At 34.6% G+C, this 22,393-nt stretch overlaps 1 pseudogene; it reads right to left on the reverse strand.

Moving 5' to 3' along the window:
- Window positions 1-8,116, reverse strand: part of LOC129508654 (nucleophosmin-like) — a 56,721-nt pseudogene extending 48,605 nt beyond the window's left edge.
- Window positions 8,117-22,393: the final 14,277 nt, after the last annotated feature.

The following is a 22,393-nucleotide window of genomic DNA, read 5'->3' on the forward strand; positions in this document are numbered from 1 at the left end:
TCTTGCCTATCACAATGCCTGGAATGTATTATGTGTTTGAAAAGTATGTGGTAAAGGAAAATAAGGTAGATTCTATCCTAGGCAAAGTGTAGTATTTGAAAGTTTAGATGTTGCATTTCTACTGCATAATTGTTCCAGAGAGGAAGGCTAGACCATGTAAAGCAAAATATCCCAGGGAAACGTGTCATCATTCCAAATTCTCCTAATAAAAGTTTCTGAGTTAACATGTTATAATAATGAGGAAATGGTAAATTTCCTTAATAAGGAAAATAGTAAAACCATGGGCTTTTTAAATTAATAAGACTTTTTATAAGTGAAATATATTTACAATGGAAAGCTCATTTAAAGGAAATACTTAATTTACATGAAATCCTTGCATGGAAAAGCAGTGATAAATAAATTTGGATTTAATGGCATGTACTCATCAAATACTCATGCCTATGCATCATATATAACATTTATACAATTATGTTTGTCACCAATGCAGGCTGTTGATAGCTCAGTAGCTCATTCTATGTTATTGCTTCAGAACAATAATCTTTAAATATCACCCACATGGTAGCTTTTGAAGGGTTTTAAATGGATAACATTATTATAACTTCTAGAGTGTTTATAGAGAACATACAATTTAGTTTAACATCATCGTTGAAGTGCTGTCTTTTTTTAAAGACAAAACATACCAGAAACTGTGGTTTCTTTTTAAAACTCAAAAACTCAGAGGACATTTTTCAAAAGGCCACTTTATATCTTACAATGAAGAGAAAAGATAAATCCCTACCTAAAAGTCAACTGACACTCTGAGGCTCTACAGTTATCACTCCATTACACTAATTTTTCAGGGGAGGGAATAGAGTCCTAATGATAGTTTTAATGTGTATCCAATATTACAAAGTTATCTCCAGTGTTAAAACTAGAAGTCAAAGCACCTGCATCTAGTTCAATCTACTATTTTTAACAGTACACGGTTTGTCAGACATGTTCATGTACGGGGATAAATGAGGAAGCAGGATGCAATCTGAAAGATATTAGCTTATGTACGCCTATGCTTTAAAAGACTGGACCCCAGATACTAGAAGAACCAGGTCATAATTCTCTGCAAACAACTTACTCAAAGAACTCCAAGGAACCAAACATCTCAAAACAATTTGAACCTTGAAGGAGGACACTAGAAACATATAGTGATATCACACTTAAGAGTCACTGAAATGACCAAATGTGGACTGTGGCCCATGAAGTTTTGTGTCATCTTGCTAAAGGACACGTTCAAGTTGTTATCCACCTAGCACACCTGCTGACCCATGTCTAGATGAAAAACACTTTAAGAACTATACCTTCTTGGGTCAGAAGATGAAAGACTTGGGAGCACAGATGGTGTTGTCATCATACTGTCTTCCCAAGAGTTAGCACCTGAGAAGGAAAGATCTAAGATGTGAACAATGGACTGTGCAGATGGTATCAATAAACAGGATCTTGATTCCTGGATAATGGAATTACATGTCAAAAATATGAGCTCATAGCCAGGAGTGGAGTTCATCTCATAAAGATAGGAAAAATTATTTTTACTAGAGCCTGGAAGACTTGTTCAAAAGGGCTTTGGGCTAAATATAGATAAGTGAGGGAGAAAAATGTAATAAATGTCAGGCAATGACTAGAAAATGAGCAAAGCACAAAGAAAGGGAAGATGAATGGTTTAGATGATGTCACATATCATCACAAAATGTCTAGCTGGGGTTACCTAGTTGCCCCCTGGCCACTTGCCCAGGAATGTACCTTGACAACCACATTTTCATTTTGCTCTGAGGCTTTAGTGGCCTTGTAAAAACACTTGAAACAGTAGTCTAAAAAATGTAACATGATTAATAAAAGATCAGCCACTATTGGTTTCCATATGGAATACTTTAAGCAGAGGATTATTATTTTCTACATCTGGATAATTCTACTCAGACATTATAAAACATTTTCTGAGATTCAATAAGCAATAGAATGTACTGTCTTAAAACATAAAAGTTAATGTGTTCCTAAATATCTGCTTTAAGGAACACATCATCAGTAGATATAGTACAGAATGGAGGTATTAGGATTGACTGGATAAGCTCTACAGGTCCTTTCCAACACAGTGTCTTGTTTCAGACAGTGATGCACATTAGTGATATAAAGAGCAAGGACTGTGGCATCTATCTTACCCTACAGAGAATCTATCCTTTGTATGACTATAACATGTACTTATTTTGAGCCCTGTATCCTGGTTCCCTAAGTTTTTACCTCAGCCCACCTTTGTCTCTGCTTGGAAGGCTAATAATTAGCTCAGCAAAGCTTTGAGACTCACATATGCAATTATTACTTTACATTCCTTGAGCTCTAAAAATTTGTCTTTTACTTTACACTGGAAGAAGATGTATGTTTTATTTAGAAAGAACACGCACGCGCGCGCGCGCACACACACACACATACAAATTAACATAAAAATTACTTCAAAGAGGCTAGGAGCAGGGATTAGGGCTCTTGCTATGGAGTAGAAATCAAATGGAATGAGAGATTCAAAATCTTTGAATAGGTCATGGGATTTTTTTTTCCTTTCTTCCCCTCTCGTGAAAAGCAATTAAATCAAGAAAAGTAGCATGAATTGGTATGGTGTGAGTGCAAGAGCTGAGAAAAATGAAAAAGACATGAGGAAGGATAAAGCGAAACTCAATGGAAATTAAAGTGACATAGTTTTTAAGACAACGGAGGAAAAAGAGTCATATTACTCCAGAGCTGATAGATAGTGATGCTCACTTTAAAGAGATTGGTGAAATAATTCTAATTCTTGGTGAACCCAGAATACTAATGCCACATAATATGGTTAATTTCGTGTGTCAACTTGGCTAGACCACAATGCCCAGATATTTGGTTAAGAAACAGTCTAGTTGGAAGGGGAGGGGAGCGGAAGAAAAAGCAGTTTAGTTGTTAGTGTCAAGGTCATTTTTAAATTAGATTAAGATTTAAACCAGTAGACTGAGTAAAGCACGGTACTCTTCATAAAGTAGATGAGCCTCATCCAATCAGTTGAAGGCCTTTAGAAGAAAAAAAAACCTAAGGTCTCCCAAGACAGAGGCAATTTTGTAGCCAGACTGCTTTTGGACTGGAGCTGCAACACTAACTTTTCCCCTGGCTCTTCAACCTACCAGGTTGCCTTGCAGATTTGGACTTGCCAGGTCCCACAATCATAATTATAAGGGCCAATTCTTTAGTCTCCCTCCACCCTATTAGTATACATACACACACACAGCCTACTTACTTTTGGTTCTGTTTCTCTGATTGATATACCCCATCAGTAATTATTTTCGTATTCCAGAGTTTTTGTCAATTATTTATTTATGTCAGCTTTGACACTGAAAAAAAAGTTTTATCAACCATTTCAGACACTAAGCTACCAGACTTTCTTCTATAAATGAAAAGAAAATCTGTATGTTTCTGACATACTTATGGCTACCCAAGATGATTTAAAAATTCTAATTATTTTTTCTTGAAAATATTTTTTAAAAAGGTAATGTTTTCTACCACACTTATAAGTGGAGCTTAAAATCTGTTTCTTAATTCAGATACTCCAATGTATACTCCGATTACAAAGTTGACAAAAATCCCTTAATGTTGAAAAAACTAACTACCACAACACTGTCTTTGCACTATATGTTACTGAGTCTGCTTTAGGTTAAGAGAAAAAAAAAAAAAACTCTATTACCTAAAAAGATGTATCTATATATGTAGATATGTAGCTATGTTATCTCTCTATAGAAACTTTCACTCTATGCATTTGATATGAACACACAACTGAAAAAGGGTATATATTTCAAAGTATCAATTATATATGGATAATTAAATCTGAAATCAAGTCAACTCTTTCCCACAAAAGAACTTATTTTTTAAAAGAATAGTTTTCTCCTCTTCCCTGACCATTCAAACAATGAACTGAATGTAGCCCTCAAAGTGTCCATTAACAAGTGTCTTTTTCAGAATGCCCTGTACAAAGTGTCAAGCAGTGAAACATTACCAGCTACCATTAGGGGAAAATAATAATTTTCTAAGAGAAAAATGTTGTTGCAATTTACTCTTATTCTATATTTGACGAGATTATTTTAATGGAGTGCTATGTGAAGAAGTAATAGCAAGCAAATAGCCAAGGAATTATTGGTGACTAAAATCATTTTTTGTCCTCTTTAGAGTAGAAACAACTGAGAAAGAAAAAAAAAAAGCAAAGTAATATTTTTCTTGTCTTCCTGATAGCAGATTAGAAATTTTCAAGTAAGTCTTACTGCAAGTATCTGGTGTCTTACTATCACTGTGTGTCACCACAACATCATATAAAATGTCATGCTGTAAAAGGTGGAGAAAACAGTGCCAGTACCAAATATTTGGGAAACAGAAGTTTCAGCTAGCCAGCCTAGTCATTCATCTGGTATTAGTATCACTTGGAAGCCCGACAAATGTAGGTTGGCCTCTTCAATCCCATACATCACCAAAGTCCACTCTTATGATGTTATTAATATAGTTTAACATTTCAATTCACTTATTTCAAGGGCCAAGAATGCCATACATCATGAAAAGATCAAGGGGTGGCTGCCTCTTCTCTGACCTATTACAATTATTTTTGATCCTGAAAATTGTTGAAGAGTTTAAGCATCTGTTATTCCTAATGATAAGAGTATTTGAGAAGAGCCAGCCTAATCTGTAAGAGGCTCCATATCTGGAATCTCATGACGACGTTCCATAAAATCAATAATAAAAGCCCAGAACTATGTGTTTTTGCCCCCTGCTTCAGCAGAACGTTAAATAGCAACAGGACATACATGCATGCCAATTGATATTGAACATTGTATGTTTTACACAGAATATTTTTAAATGATGTATTATAATGTTTATCTAGCAGCAGTCAGTAGTTGGGCTATTTGCAAGTCTAGAAAATTTTGTAAAATTTAAAGAGGTCAGAGGAAAAAATTATATATGTGTATTGTACAATGAATCTTTAAGGAAAAAGACAGCTGTTAGGAAATATCAGAGAAAAGAGAAGTTTGAGAAATATTGGGAAATACTGGAACAAGTGAGTTGATGAACAAAGTATGATCCCGCAAAAACTAGAACAGGAACATAGAATATCCTCTCTCCTTTTTCTAGAATACAACATGGTGACTTAAGGGAGTGTGCATTAACGCTGCCAAAGCAGAGTTTTTGAAATGCAAGATAATTCTACAGAAACCCAGCTCCCAATTAATGATGATAAAAATGCATATGCTTTCGATTTGAATATTTCTCAAGCTGACCACTGCTCGGAAGAGCAGATAATTTGATGAGACATAGTTGCTACTGTCATTCAGCCATATGTATGTAAAATTGTCTCACTCCAAATGATTATATCATAGTAGATATTTCTGGCACAAAAAACTCTCGTGACCAGGGATACTTGAAATAACAAATGAATCATTGACCAGGGCAGTCATAGGTAAAATTCCTGAAGAGAAAAAATAAATAACTTAAGAAAACACCTAGAAGGACACAGGAGGTTCACCCCCTTTCACCACTGAGAGAAGTGGTGGCATTAATATTACTTAACTATGAAATGTACCCAGATGAATAACAAAATTCAAGCATATGGAAGTAAACTTTTTTTCAGTTTCATCTTTTATTAACCGGATTTCTTATGTTCAGACTACAGGGTCCAATCTACCTAGTTGAAGCAGAAATTGGTGTATTAAAGGACATTTTGGTTTAGAAGTGAGAAAGCCAGAGAAATGCCAACCTTATAACTCAGGCTGCTTCAGCAGAAGTCCTACTGCTACTGCTTATAGTCAACCCTACAAATCCAGAATCTATACCATAGCTGATAATGTAAAGAAAAAGGAAATGCCTTTATGGCCATGTTTCTCAGAAAAATATTTCCCTTCCAAATCCTATAATGGACGCATCGACCTGAAAATTCCTAAAAACATACAGGGCCCTAGCTTCAAGAAAGCCTCAGATATGTAATCTTTATCATTCCAGATTGTGAATAAGCATATCCAGAGTATTGGCCACCAACACCCTAAAGATGAGTCAAAATAGAACAAAGCCATCAAATGCTAGAAGGAGATTAGGGAGTTGCTAGAAGAGGTACTAGGAGAATTGTAGCCAAACTTTCCAGAATGTTTCCAAGAGTTTGTTAGAATTCTTTCTTACAGAACACATAAACTGTATTACTCTTAGTTCAGCAAATATGTATTTTACCCTGCGTTATCATATCATTGTAATGTCCTTTTACTCTTTTAAAGAGTTTTCTTAAGAATGTGATACAGAAAAAAAAAAAAAGAATGTGATACAGATAGAAAACTGAAAAACACCTATCCTAATTTTTATTTCCTTGTGTTTAGAGATTTCTTTTAGTCAGTTGGTAGAGTTGCTAAATCCTGAAACCTACCAATGAGTCTTTATAGCAAATGCTTTTTTTTTTTATTACTTTTCACACAAGAAATGACAGTATTTCCATGCTAGACAACATGAGGTCATTTATAGTCAATTTAGCTCACGCCATTTACGACCAAACAACTGCACTTTCACATTCAAAGCTATTTGTTACAAACTGAATAACATAATCTACAATATGAGGCAAGGTATATGTCATAAACTTTAAACTTCATGACATATGGATAAACATTTGAGAGCAAAACAGTTTGATTTATAAGCATTCTAAAAATAAAATAAAATGTGAAATACTTGTGTATGAAAAATCTCATGGTAGCATAATCAGTTGAGTTATGCACATTTTCCTGCTGCTTATAACCATTTTGCCACTGGAATGTTGCTGTTCTTTTCACATATCAATCATTCTCTGGGCCATTTACCTTGCATGAAGACCAGGATACACGTGCACTTTCACCTTGTTTTCCAACTTCATTCTATTGTTACCATTGACAGATGTCATTGTTCAGATTTAAATTTTTTGCTTCTGGAACTGTTGAAATGCAGTGATTTGCATTCAATTGCATAGAAAGAAAAACTTTACTTACAAACCTGAGGAGTGGAACATAATAGCAATTTTTTTTTCAAAATTGTAATTATCTTGAGCCTTAGGCCCCTCTACAGTACATATTTTTCCATCTCATTTGTATGCACACTCTGTCATGCTTCAGGATTTGTAACCAGAGTCTCTAAAAATTACAGAGTAACTGTATGAAACTATCCTTTGTCCCTCCGTAAAATGAAAGTAAACCAAAAAGAAAAAAAAGGCATGAAACCATGTTTATGCTTCTTCTCATAGTTCAAAATTAATTAATTAATTAATTAATTGATTGATTGATTTTCTAAAGATTTACCTGGCACTAGATTAATAGTCTAGCTTCTAAATAGGATCTATTCCTGAATTGATTTCACAAACCGTTTTGCTGATAAGGGATTTCTTCTTGATAGTTGGAGCAATGGAAACTGGGCATATTTTGTATTAAGTGATTATTTTTATCTTCTGAAAAACCACAGAATGTTGCGTTTCACAGTATATTGAAATGTAAAACAGCTTTTCTTCACCAAGAAGTGTAGCTGTTGTTGGTTAACACCTCATCAGTGAATTTCACAGATGTTTTGCTTCCTTTCTGCACACTGGAACCTAGTGTTTTTAGGACTAAAGTTCTTGGTCCTGTCACATTAAACTATGACAGTCCCTGAGCTATCCAGATGATCTGAAGACTCAAACAGCTTTATTTACTTCTGAATGTACTGGGGGGATTTGGGAGTGGGGGAGACCATGAAAATTTTAATTTGAGCCAGCTGTGAAGCCTCCAGAGACTCCCTCTGCAGCCAGTGCTGGGCTAAGATTAAACCATTCAGAATGCCTGAAGAGATACTGAATAGGTTTGATACAAATTACATTGTCCTGCTGGTTTGAAAGTGCACATTACTGGAGTCATTAACCATAATCATCCTCAATTACCAGCACTGTAAGCGTGCACACAGCAGCCCAGTAAATGCAGCCATTGTTTTCCAGCAATGTCTGTAATGGGTAAAGATGGTGCCTCCCCTCACTGGACTTGAAGCCACCTCCTCGCTGCCCTTTTCTTCTCTCTTGTCCTGCGGTCCTAGTCCTCAAGCTTTTCTCCAAAATTGTGGAATCCATTGAAGCATATTTTTCCTCTGATGATTCAATATTGCTGGAGATCACACTTTCCTTTATTCTAAGCTACGTAGTGTTTTTTAGTTATGACAAGTTTCAGATTAGTTCTGGTTTGTACTTCTACCTTGGTCAATTTTTAAAAAAATAACGATTGTCTAATTATCATGCAATGAGACCATGAAACTTCAAATCACAAAGTGATGGTATGAGAGGCAACTGAATAGGAAATGTGCTGTAGAGTTCTCGTATTGCAACCCTGATCAGTCAGTGTGCTTCCGGTTAAGGCTGAACAGACAAGAGTATAGGGTTATCTTTTTTTAACTTTTGTTTTGAAATAATTTCAGATCAGTATAGTATAAAGTACAAAGGAGCACAAAAATAGGACAAAGAATTCTCGTACAACTTTTGCCTACATTCCGTTAAATGTTAACATTTTTTTCACTCTTGCTTCCTCATTCTCTTTCAGACCCTCTTTGTTATTATCCCTCGATTTATTATCTATCTAATTTCTCTGTTTATATTTTTACATTTTTACAAATTTCAAATTTTACATCTCATGCCCTTTTACCCCTAAATACTTAAGTGTTTTTATGAATTCAGTGTAAAACCAGGACATTCCTCTACAAAGGCAAATACATTTATCAAAGGGATGAAAATAATATCGAAATGCAATGATTATCTAATCCACATATCTCATTCAGATTTTGTCAACTGTACCACTAATATCCTTTCCCCTTTTCAGAATCTAATCTAGGATGACACATTACCTGTAGTTTTCATGTCTCTTAGATTATATTATTAAAGAGGTCAGGCCAATTATCTTCTAGAATGTCTCTCCTTTTGAATTGAACTAGTGGCTACCTATGATTAGATGCAGGTTATATAATTTTTTCAAGAACACAGCAGATATGATATTGTGTCCTTCTCAGTACATCATATAAGGAGGCACCTGGTATTGATTTAGTCCCATCACTGATAATGTACATTTCCTTTTTTTTTTCTTTTTTAAGATTTTATTTATTTGAGGGAGAGGGAGAGAGCATGAGCAGAGGGAGGGGGAGAGGGAGAGAGAGAAGCAGACCCCTTACTAAGCAGAGTCCAATGTGGGGCTTGATCCCAGGAGTCTGAGATCATGACCTGAGCTACAGAGAGACACTTAACCAACTGAGCCACCAGGTGCCCCGATGATGTACATTTCCAAATAGGGTTAAGATTGAGTCGGCCATGTTTCTTCATTATAAAATACTATTTTTCCTTTAGTAAATAATAAGCATTTGTGAAGAGATACACAGAAGACTCTGTAAATATCCTGTTCTCATCATACTTTTACCCACTGATTTTAGCTTCTTGCCTGAGGCTATTATTGCTGTAGTTTCAAACAAATGGTAAAGTTTCTCATTTCATGATTCTTTCCACATGTATTATTTGGAATTTTACTTAAGAGTTCTCCATTCTTTCCATATGAGCCTTAATGTCATCATATAAGTATGTAATGTTTGAATTCCTATTTTTATTTTATAGATTATAATTTGTTGTTATCAGTATTTTTCTTGTGAAAATGATCCTGTATCCATTTGACATATCCCCATCAGTTTTTGAGTACATCTTCACCTCCTAGCAGTATAAGATGTTTTAAGTTTCATATTTTAGTCCTGGAAGTGGCTATATATACAAGGAGTCCTATGTAACCCTTACTAGAGAATGGTCTTTAGAAACAAAAATCTGGATGTAAGATTTGCTCATTAGCACAGAGTGGGGAGCCAGTAGTCATTGCTTTCAAGATCTCTCAGAGCTAGGAAATATGCATATGAACATATTGTATATTTCTGTATCTATCTGTCCACATAATTAAAATCCATAGATTTATACTGATACTCAACTTGCAATCTAGCTTCATAATATTCATCTTAGTCTTCACCCTATCTGTATTTGTCATTTGTTTCTCCAGCATTTGGAAATCTGGCTTTTCTTCTGCACACATTATATATTTCCTCAAGTCATCTCAGAATTGTTCATCCGTGCCATGTACAAACAGGCCTACTAGCAGAGTCTTTTCTCTTTTTGGCATTTCATTCCTTAGTTCAATCAATGTGTTAATTTTTTTTCTACTTTTTCTTGTTTGTTTCAAGTTTTTGTTTAAATTCTAGTTAGTTAACATATAGTGTAATATTAGTTTCTGTAATAGAATTTAGTGATTCATTGCTTACATATAACAGTGCTCATTACAAGTGCCCTCCTTCATACCTATCACTCATTTAACCCATCCCCCTGCCCACCTCCCTTCCAGCAACCCTTAGTTTGTTCTCTATAGGTAAGAGTGCTTTAGATTTTTAAATTTCTTTTTTTTAAGGATTTTATTTATTTATTTTAGAGAGAGAGTAGGAAGAGGAGCAGAGGGAAAGAGAGAATCTCAGATTCTGTGCTGAGAGCGGAGCCCACATGGGACTAGCTCTCATGACCCTGAGATGGTGATCTGAGGCAAAATTAAGAGTTGGAAGTTTATCTAACTGAGCCACCCAAGTGTCCTTAGATTTTTAAATTTCTGAATCAATTTTTAATGTGTCTTTTGCTTGTTTCCATATATTTAATCCTTTTGGAGTTTTGCTTACCATTTTCTTCTGCCTTTCTTTTGCTCCTTTCTGAGGTGATTTTTCAACTGAAATATTTTAATTTTCATTTTATATTGTTTGGGGGATCCCTGGGTGGCTCAGCGGTTTGGCGCCTGCCTTCGGCCCAGGGTGTGATTCTGGAGTCCCGAGATGGAGTCCCATGTCGGGCTCTCTGCATGGAGCCTGCTTCTTCCTCTGCCTGTATCTCTGCCTCTCGCTCTCTCTGTGTCTCTCATGAATAAATAAATAAAATCTCTAAAAAAATAAAAATACTGTTTGTTAGTAACTTTCTATAGACTTATTTCCTTTTATTTTACTCATTTTGCATATTTGGAGTGCTTTATGGGATTCTTAGCTCAGTGACAAGTAGAGAAAAAGTTCAATTTTTTAAATGGATGTATGTATGTATGATGAAGAGGATTGTGGACCTCATTTTTGTGGTTCTCTGTTCTCTTAGATGACTCTAAATTTGCCTCTTTCCCTTTGTTACTTTTTCAGGCAACTGCCAAAGGACACTTCTCACTTCTCTTTTTCCTCTTTTTCCCCAGAAGCTATGCCTTTTGAAGTCAGCCACCTCAAACTACTTTCAAATATTTTCACTCAGTGGTAGACTTTTTCTTCCTGAGAATGGTTTTAGAGCAAGTCTAAGCTTGCCACTGGATCCATTTTTCTCTTTAGTACACCATTTTCCTAAGAACGCCCATGCTTATGGCTCAGGCTATGGCTGGAATGTGATCACCTGCTGGGACTGGTTATTTTTGTTTCGCCTTTTTTTTTTAGAAGGCAATTTGTAATTTTGGTGTTTTCTCTCTTTTGGCCATGTTATTTTTGTGTAATTTTCTTTGGTCTTCTAGTTTTTCTAGAAGAACATTGTTTTTGGAGGAACTGTGGAGCAACATGATTTAGGTAGCTGGCATTGTCCAGTCTATGTGAAAATATGAGTAGGTCTATTTTATTAGAGAAGTATTTAAAATGATCAACACAATTGTATGTCTATGTACTACTGGTTTATACATTTTTCACTTGGAGATTTTTTTGTTAGTCAACAAATGTGAGCATTATGAAAAATGCTTGATATATTTGCTGTTTAAGGGAAGTAGTGATATTTCTTATTCTTAAGAAAAGATAAGTAGGTATAGGACAAGCAAAAACTGGTACCAGGATTATCAAGAATCACGTACAGTACATTTAGTTATTATTACGTTTTTTCTGCTCAGTCACTTCTATGGCTTTTGTCTTGGACTCTGGCAATCTCACAAGATTTTTTTTTTCCCACTGCAGTCTTTCCAGTGGGCAAAGTGCAAACTACATGGGACGTTCACTCACACCCAAGTGGATTTATGTTTGTATGTATAGTTGTTGCTGACATTTCTTGCGAACTCTCTTCCAACAAAACAAAATCAACTCAGCAATATGTGAAATTATCGAGCCTTTTTATAGCTCCTTTCAAGCAATGAGAGAAAAATCAATAGATATTGTTTTTGCCAAAAGTATGCCAGTCCTTGAAATTTAGTTAATAAATAGTTATTTCAAAGAAAATTTGTAATATTCTTTTAAATATCACTGTAAATTTACAACTTAATTTATGTATGTCTCACTAAAAATTATTTTATTCCAGAATTTAGCTAATAATGAGGTTATTAATATGCATTTCACCTACAGCTTCAATTGGCAGATGAAGATAAATAATAGACAAGAAAAAAAATAATGAGTTATGGACCAATTGTTTCTGGCCTCCCACTTGAAATCTTATATACTGAAATCCTAGCCCTACAACATTATGGTATTGGGAAGTGCATTAGGATGGCTTTGGGAGGTAACTGGGTCATGAGGCAAGGCCCTCATGGGTATGGTTAGTAGCCTTATAAAAGAGTCCCCAGAGAGTTCTCTTTTGTCCATTCTGGCATGTAAAGATATGGGAGAACATGGCAGTCTAAAACCCAAAAGGCTCTCACCTGAACCTGACCATGCTGGCACTCTGATTTTGGATTTGCAGACTCTGGAACTGTGAGAAATAAATGTCTGTTTATTTATTTATTTATGTTGTTCATAAGCCTGTCTATGGTACTTAACCTGAACTAAAGCATGTGGCTAACTAATTGATCTGTCTTGTTATTAGAGTAATTTCTCTAAGCTACTAGTGAGAGAAAAAAAAAACATGTAATATGATATAATCTTTCTTTTGGGAAACTAAAACAAAAAAATCAGAGCATATTTTGTTTCTGGAATGTTAAGCAATAACCCTTGGTAATATTTATCATTCTCTGAGATAGGATATTTTTCATCACCTTCTCCACAAATACTACTTGAAATCCCCCATTTCAACTGATCTTAATATTAATATCTACACTTATATAGTGTTAATCACATACCAAGGCTCTTTCCTAATTGATTTAAAAACAAATGTATTATCATCCTTAAAATGCCCTATGAATTAAGTTCTAATATCATATCTAACATCTAATATCATATTTTAAAGGTTAGAAAACTGAGGCAAAGAGTTCAAATAACTTGTCTAAGGTTATTTAGCTACTGGATTGAACACCAATAAAAAATTATTTAAAAAAAACAAGTTTTTGTAACAACAAGTCATATAAACAACAAACATGCAATTACAGCAGAGAATAACTTAGTTACTGAGAGATATTTATTTCAGGTTTTAGTTTCATTGTTCATGACTTTTGATTAGCAATATTGAAAAGCATGATGTATAATTTGAGAATGTGGAATATTAACATCTGACATATACGTGGAAAACAATATTTTAAATGGCTAGTAAAAATTCCTAACAAAACAATGCTGTAAGAACAAAAATTAACTGATTAATTCTTGAATGTTTTCAAATTCTACATGTTACCTTACAGTGTTTGATAAAACTCACACTTTGGAGATTAAAATGCTACATACATAGTGTATTAAAAACAACATTTCTTGGGTCACCTGAGTGGCTCAGTCAGTTAAGTGTCCAACTTCAGCTCAGACATGATCTCAGGATCCTGAGATTGAGCCCCATGTTGGTCTCCACACTGGCTGTGAAGCCTGCCTAAGATTCTCTCACTGTCTCTCTCGGCCCTCCGCCTACCCTCTCTCTCCCTCCAAAAAAATAAATGAATAAAAATAATATTTCCTACCTGACTGTATGTGTAGTAGAGCAAATTACCTCCATTTTTAATTTATAAGTTCATCCAAAAACCATTCTACCTTTGATTTTTTAGTTCTCTTAATTAGGTCATTCTCACCCTTGGATTTAATATTTACTATTGTGCAGGCTCTTATACTTCAGTAAAATATAAGCCACAATCCTGTAAAGAACAAACTCCTTTCCACATTTGAACCTAAAAAATTTGGTATTTAAAAACTGTGTGAAACCCTGCAATCCTAAGAGAGTGAAATGATAGAAATACAGCAATACAAACCATTTTAACTGTATTTTGTAAAAATTACTCAAATGGCATGCAGTGATTCTGTTCTAGGTAGGAGGCCTGGGAACCTGCGATGGGAGTTCCAGGTAGGGACCTCATAGCCACCCATAGTTGCAAGTGGCCAGAGATGCAAAGGGACATTGTAAGCAAATCTTAGTACTTTCAGTACTGAGAGAAAACAAAACAAAACCAAACCAAACAAAACAAAACTAATAATATCTGATGGGACAAAATGCCTGAAAAAAGTTATTTTTATAATTAAAAAGAATGTATGGGCAAATTAAAGGAGGTGCATATATTAGAAGGGGTCATAAAGAGTTCTGTGCACATCAGTAAGCCATCTTGTAGACTCTTTTCCCTCTTTTCAATATTTGTTTTCTACTGAATGAATAAAAATTATAAAACTCTTTGGAGTTGAAGTTCATATTTTTTAAAAAATGTAGTCCATGGGATTTTTGCATCAAATCATTCTGGGTGTTTATTAGAAATGCAGTTTTTTAGGCTCAGTCTCAGACCTACTAAGAATCTTAAATAGTTGAATCTAGGAAGGCATTGATTTTAAAACATTGCAGGTAAATTTTAGGCATCTAAAAACTTAGGAGACACTGGAATAAAGACTAGATTGACCTAGGAAATATTAAAACAAAACAAAACAAAACAAAAACATTATTCTTATTCATGGTTTAGGGTCAGTTAGAAGGTTGGATAAAATCCTAATGGTTGAAATTGCATTCTTGCCCCATATGCTTGCACATTGACATTTTATTTTCTCCACAGGCAGTATCAGTATAGAGGAAAGGAGGGGAGAAAAAAGAAGGAGAAGGCACATGGGAAAGAGGAGGGAATATATATATATATATATATATATATATATATATATATATATATATATTCCCCTCACATATTCCCCTCAACATATATGATAATAAAACCAAATGTTTCTTTCTGGAGTTCAGCTTCCTCATCCCCATCAATTCCAGTGTTAACACCCAAACTCCAGTATTAACACCCACTCCATCCTCCTACTTAAAAGTAAACAACAGAAATTAGATGGGACTCATCATATCTCTTCACTGAAAGCAAGCACCAGCCTGAATCAAAAATGCTGAAAAGGACCAAAAACCCTTAGAGTCTTGGAAGCCCTTTTTATTTATGTCCTCTAGGACCTTATGCACACAATGTCAGACCCCTCTCCTTCCACTCATGCAGCAGTCCATGACTATCCCCACACCATCATTTTTCCTCCTCTGGCAGTGATTTCCTTGAGTTCTATTACTCAGATTCACCTGTTAAGCTTTGCATCCTGATCCAAAGCCTTTGATGCATACACAAGAGGTACTAAGCCACAGATTTTCCATTAGGGGAAGTTAGAGAAGAATATTCATCCTAAACCAAATAAGTCAACATCCAGTAAAGCCTCATAATATCCTATAAAGAAGCAAATATCATAATGTTTTTTTCATGATTTGCTTAGTAGTTTGGTGGTGAAAGCTTTTTTAAAAAAAATAATGATAACAAGGGCTTGTATTTAGATAGTATTTGACAGTTTTGAAAATACTCTCAAATATACTCATTTATTTGATCCAAAATAGAACAAAGTGAAGGAATCAAAGCATGTGTTATTACCATTTCACAAGTAAGGAAAATGAACAAAATATTTCTCTTCACTTACAACGGCTCGCAGGAGCAATTATTCCTTATTCAAAATCAGATTCCTAATCCAGAAACTTTCCTTGGAATTTGTATTTTAAGTGATGACTCTTAGGACAGAGGTAGTAGTCAAGATAACAAAAGGTGAGAGAAAATGAGATTTTTGGCAAACCCATTCTACTCACTCTTTCTGATGTCATATTGTATCAACTGGATTCATTGTTCATTGACTTTGAAAAGCAGATATAAAAACTTTTTCCAGGGATATGCTAGTCCTGAAGTCCCAGGTAAGGCTCAATGAGTGAGATAAATATCTTTACCCTCGAGGTCTCTTTGAAACAGAAAATCCACTGGATAGATTTATATCCTGACATAGTGCATACTTGGTATTTATTGGATGTAGAACCAAACCAAAAAAAGGTAACTTTTTTTGAGTAACATTTGAGCTCAAAAGATGATCACACACACACACACACACACACACACACACACACACGTAACCAAAAGAACAATGTAAGATATTGTAGATATAAAAACTTACCAATATACAGACTTTAAGGACTAATCAGGAAAAAATAGATTGTTATAAATTAAAGATATTTTATGTAACTAAATATTTACTTTTTAAAAGCAAGACTTAGAATTATAATTCAAGTGCAGTAGCAAGTTGAGATTCCCAAAATGTTTCATACATACAAATCATTCTTTATACTGCTACCTAATCTTTAAAAGAGGAGATCAAATCAAACCATATGAAAACTGTAGAAAACTAGATCAGGGAGTCTTTTTTTGGAATGACGTGTATTCAGCAATATGACTGAAATACTTTACAAACTCAGCAATCTGCTAAGCTTCTCCCCTCCATTTTTTCTTTCTTTCTTTCTTTTTTTTTTCTTTTGGCTTGTTTGACTTAGTATGAGTATATCCTTTTATTGATGGAAAATTGCACCACTGAAATATTTTATACCACAATCTATTTCAGAATCCCTGGAGGTTTAAATAACTTAAAGTCACTCTTTGAGGAATAGCAACTGACCCCGAATAGGTCTTATTTTACAGTGTTCTTTATTTCCAAAAGAAATCAGAGCACTGGAAGGATTTAGAAAGTCAATCAAATTTTATAGAAAAAAACCCACATTAATTTGTCCAATAGTTTGTGCCCATAGTAAAAAATGGTACATGATTTAAATCAAATTTCAACTGAACCGGACTTTAGTATAGGATTCTCAGCTTATGTGATAGCTAATCACGTATAACTACATTGAAATAATATGGAGATCCCTGAGTTTAGATGCACATTATGGAAATGGAATCATAGTGCAAATCATGTGAACATTTTCATGAAGTGAAAATAATATTGTGTCTCTGAGAATTTCACCAGTCCCACTTGCAAATCCAAGTAATCCATTTCTTATCAGATGTGACATTTATGATAGGATTTTTGGATGTAGAGTAAGGGGAGCTGAATTGGTATTTGGCAAGTGACATTTCAAAGTAGGAAATTAAATTACAAAGAGGCTAAATGTTGCACCACAGAACCAAAGGGTTTGGCAGCAGCAAAGGCTCCAAAGTCATTTTCAGTCTATTCTCTAAAGAATCATTTCACAGTTTATGCAGAAAACCCAACATTTCAGTGGTAATTAACAGAAGTTAATCCAGATGACTGCCTGTGGAATAGTCTTCATAAACTTACAGAATGTGAATTAACTGTCCATCATAAAAAAAAAAGACTATTGTAGAAGTAGATTCATCATACGGACAACAGAAATAGAAGAGTGTATTCTACTATGATCAGATGCAAAGTCATTTCATTTCAGCAAATGTCAAGCAGAATGCACTAACAATAAATACTAACACAGGATGTTTGTAATAAACATTTTGTTTCACAACTTAAAAAAATCGTCTAGCCAATTTATATCTTATCTCTGTAATATCCACCGGAAGGAAGCTTTCATTGTTGTCAACATCAAGTCCTCTATAATTTAGTCTTGGGCATGCAGTGCTGTGTTCTCTTATTAATTAATTAATCAGATAACACCAAAGATGTGAATGAACACGCAAAGTGACAACAATTTTATCAAAAACTATGCCCCAAGGAAAATTTCTGCCCATTTTTTGTCTCATAAGCCTCTACTTTCTTCTTAAATCCATATTAATAAAATATTAATAAATTTCTTTTGTAGCTTAGAATTTTTCCTCAGAGGTTAAATGACATAATTCTGCTACTAATTAACTGTCCGATATTGGGCAAGTCAACTGAATTTCTTTGTGCTTTTGCTTTCTCAGCTGTAAAACAAGTTTATGGGCTGAGATGATTTCCAAGGACATCTCTAGATTTCTTATACTAAAAGCTTTTGATTATCTCAACTATCATAAAACTTTCTTAAGTAACATTGTATAAAATCATAAGTTGAAACTTATTCAATTATAGAATTTGGAAAGTTGTGATCTATAATCTAGTTGTAATCCTTTTTGTAATCAATACCACCATGATACTCTAAATATTGAATAGTGAGATTTATAATATCACTTTATATGTGATATTATATAAATACAGTTTTATTTCATAAAACCAAATTTAATATTTGAAGATCCAGAAAAAGAGTTGTGCATTGTAAAAGCAGGCAGAAGACAGCCAGAGTCACATTCATTCTCCCTAACTCTGATTTTCCTTTTATGACTCTTTTGTTCCCATTGTTACCACCTACCTAAGCTCCCAGATCAGAAAATTCACCAATCATGTATTTGTTTGTATTCATCATCTCCTACATGTAATCAGTCATTAAATCCTGCCAATTAGACCTCCACAGTGTGACACAAGTTATTTAATATTCTTTGATTACCACATTTGCAAATTTGTCATCTTTCACTGGGTAATCCCAATAGAGCAACCTAACAGCTCTCTTTATTCTTCCTTCTAGTTTATCCTTTACTTAATCATTAAAATGTGGTCCTCTAAATTAGCTTCTTGTTGATGATTTCCTAAGTTCTAAATCTTACATAATCATTGCTTACCGATCTATCATTAGCCACACTTTCCTCAAACTTTACACCAGAGCTGATGATACAAATAAGCAAATCTAATAAATCTGACCTAAATATGTATTTTGTTTGATTATTGCAAAGTATATATGTACATGTGTTTGTATACAGATTCAAACATATATATTTATACTTACAATGGATATGAATTTTCTAGTTCACCATAGACCCCACCACTCCCTATTGTCTTCTTCTTCTTCTTTTTTTAAGATTTTATTTATTCATGAGAGACACAGTGAGAGAAAGAGAGAGAGAGAGAGAGAGAGACAGAGCGAGAGAGAGAGAGAATGAGAGAGGCAGAGACACACAGGCAGAGGGAGAAGCAGGCACCATGCAGGGAGCCCGATATGGGACTCAATCCTGGGTCTCCAGGATCAAGCCCTGGGCTGAAGTCAGTGATAAACTGCTGAGCCACCTGGGCTGCCCTCCCTATTGTCTTCTTACCAGCCAATCTATACTTAATAGGTGAAAAAAACAATCGAGTGTTCGAATATAACTACTTAGAAGTTTCAGACTTATAAGCCAATGTCACTGTACAGGCTAGACCTACTACTTCAGGGCACTCACCCAATTTATCTACCCCTAAAGTTCTCATTTACTTTTCAAAACTTAATCCAGGTATTGAATTTCTAGGAATGTGGCCATGAAATATTCTCTATCCCAATACTTTGTGAATCCATTCATAGTTGTCTTTATAACTTGTGTGTGCTTAATTTCTTTTTCTTCAAAATTGTGTCACAAATTTTCACAATTCAAAAAACCTATCTGTATCAATTAAACTAAGCAAATTGAACATAAAGACTGTGTGCTTTTACTCTTTTAGAAGCAAGCTTCTACTTAGCACATTGTAAGCTAGCTAGCTTAATGAAAGCATAGAAACAATGTATTTCTTTAGACTTGAGTTTCATAAATATTTTCCTTGAAATACCTTAAAATGTACAAAGTATTTACAAAATGTTAGTAAGAAACATAAGGGTTATTTAAATTAACAAAATTAGAGCAAAGGAATTAATCAGTAAGAGAAATATTTAAAATTTGGTATATATTTAACTACAATAAATATTCAATACATCCAATAATATATTTTAAAACATATTTAATGTAAAAGTAACATTTTTAATGCAGACATAATTTTGATTGGTAATTATTGAATGGTCTTTTCTTGCTGAGTTTACAATCCTCAGTGACAACCTTCCTCATTCAGAATAAAATCTCAAGTCCCTACCATATCTCCAAGCCTTCACACTCCAAATGCCTTTGGATTCATCTTCCATTCCCTTATTTTCCTCTCTAGCCACATCAGCCCCCTTGACTGTCCTACATTTTTCCAAGGACATTAAATACCTCCTGGGTTTTGAGTGTTCTTTTTTGTTTTCCCTCCCCAACACTGTATCCTTCATATCTTATGCCTTTCTCACTCTACATTATGTCTCTTCTCAAATAGCCTTTTATCTGAGAGACCCTCCCTGAATATCCCATAAAAATGGCAGGCTCTCACACCGTGTACTCCACCCTCTTAGGCTGCCTAGATCTTAGAACTGATCAGAATTTGACATATAGCATATATGAGTGTTCCTTCTGTGAGATCCTGAATCCCTTGATAGAACATCAGCTCCACAAGGGAGGGCAAGTGCTTTGTTTTGTTGCCTGTCAGGCACATTATAGACATTGAGAATATATATTGATTGAATATATTAGAAATTTCATGAACTTAATACTTCATGGAACTGGTTTTGCGAACTGTAGCTCTAAGCCGTTTTCTAAAACAAAACAATCTTAATTTTATCTTATTTAGTAATATTTCCACTAAGTAAAACTCCCCATTCTGACTAAATAGCTACACCTAATACATATGCAACAAATTTTAAAGCAAGAAATTAAATGTATATTTAAAAATTTTCAATTTTGAGGGGCACCTGGGTGGAGCAGTTTGGTTAAGTGTCCGACTCTTGGTTTCAGCTTAGGTCATGATCTCAGGGTCTTGAGATCAAGCCCTTTATGGGGCTCCATGCTTAGCATGGAGTCTGTTTGAGTTTCTCTTTCCCTCTTCCTCTACCCTCCCCCATAAATAAATAAATCTTAAAAAATTTCAAGCTTTGAAAATAATTGAAGTTCTCCTAAATCTCTTAATTATACCCATGTTTATGTCTATGAAAGTATTACCTGTCTGCCAAAAGTTGAGGATCTTGTTTAGTGTATAATTTAGCAACAGTTTTTAAAGTACAAATACTTTATTTTATATTTAATGTTACTAATAAATCTTGCAATACATCTTATGCTTCCAGCAGATATATTTTAAAATCTGTTTTAGACATACACATTTTTATTAGAATACAGCCTCTGAACATATAACTATTTTTGAATATTCACCACCTTTTCAACACAAATTACTATCTGAAAAGAGCTTAATTGAAATGGATTTTAACTAACCAATGCCATAGAATGGAATAATAAATTTAGGGACTAATTTTTACCCTCAAATACATTTCACTCATTATGTCTTCTATTTGATATTGCATTAAGCTACAGAAAAGGTGAATCAGACAAGCCATTAAGGATGCCAAGGCTTAAAAATCAGTAGAGTGGATAAAAAAGGTATTACTCAAATGTGTCAAAATGGAACCAAACCATGCCTGATCTTAATAAGTCCATTATAAACTGTATTGATTAAGAAAGCTTGCCAATCATCACAAGGGATGTTTAATGTGTTAGAATATTTGAAGATATGAACAACTGAAATAAGTTGTCAGCATATGTTTGAATGACAACCAATCAATGACCGTTTATTGAGTAAAAGCACTAAGAACCACTATAATGATGCATTGATATAATTCTTGCTCTGAAGGGCCCAGCATTCAAACTGGGGCATAGGATATGCACACTTGGTAGGTTATCTGTTTTGGTTCTGTTTTTCTTTATTTATAAGTGACCAAACCAGGTCTAGTTAATTTATAAGCTCCCTCTGGGGAGCTTTTTTAAATTTCATTTTTGAGTTTACATGTTTGACAACAAAAACACAGCTATAAGACATTGAGAAGTTCCTTAAAATATATCTATGTAGGGACATCTGGGTGGCTCAGCGGTTGAGCCTCTGCCTTTGGCCCAGGGCATGATTCTGGAGTTCCAGGATTGAGTCTCATGTTGGGCTCCCTGCATGGAGCCTGCTTCTTCCTCTGCCTGTGTTTCTGCATCTCTCTCTCTCTGTGTGTGTGTCTCTCATGAATAAATAAATAAAATCTTAAAATATATATATATATATGTGTGTGTGTAAATAAGCCATTTATTAATTTCTTAGATATATTCTCATGTAATTCTTTTTTAATTAATTAATTATTTATTTATTTATGATAGTCACAGAGAGAGAGAGAGAGAGAGAGAGAGAGGCAGAGACACAGGCAGAGGGAGAAGCAGGCTCCATGCACCGGGAGCCCGACGTGGGATTCAATCCCGGGTCTCCAGGATCGCGCCCTGGGCCAAAGGCAGGCGCCAAACCGCTGCACCACCCAGGGATCCCTCATGTAATTCTTTATATAAAACAATGATGAATGCATATTCCT

This window comes from Nyctereutes procyonoides, unplaced genomic scaffold, assembly GCF_905146905.1.
Source record: "Nyctereutes procyonoides isolate TBG_1078 unplaced genomic scaffold, NYPRO_anot_genome, whole genome shotgun sequence".
NCBI lineage: Eukaryota > Metazoa > Chordata > Mammalia > Carnivora > Canidae > Nyctereutes > Nyctereutes procyonoides.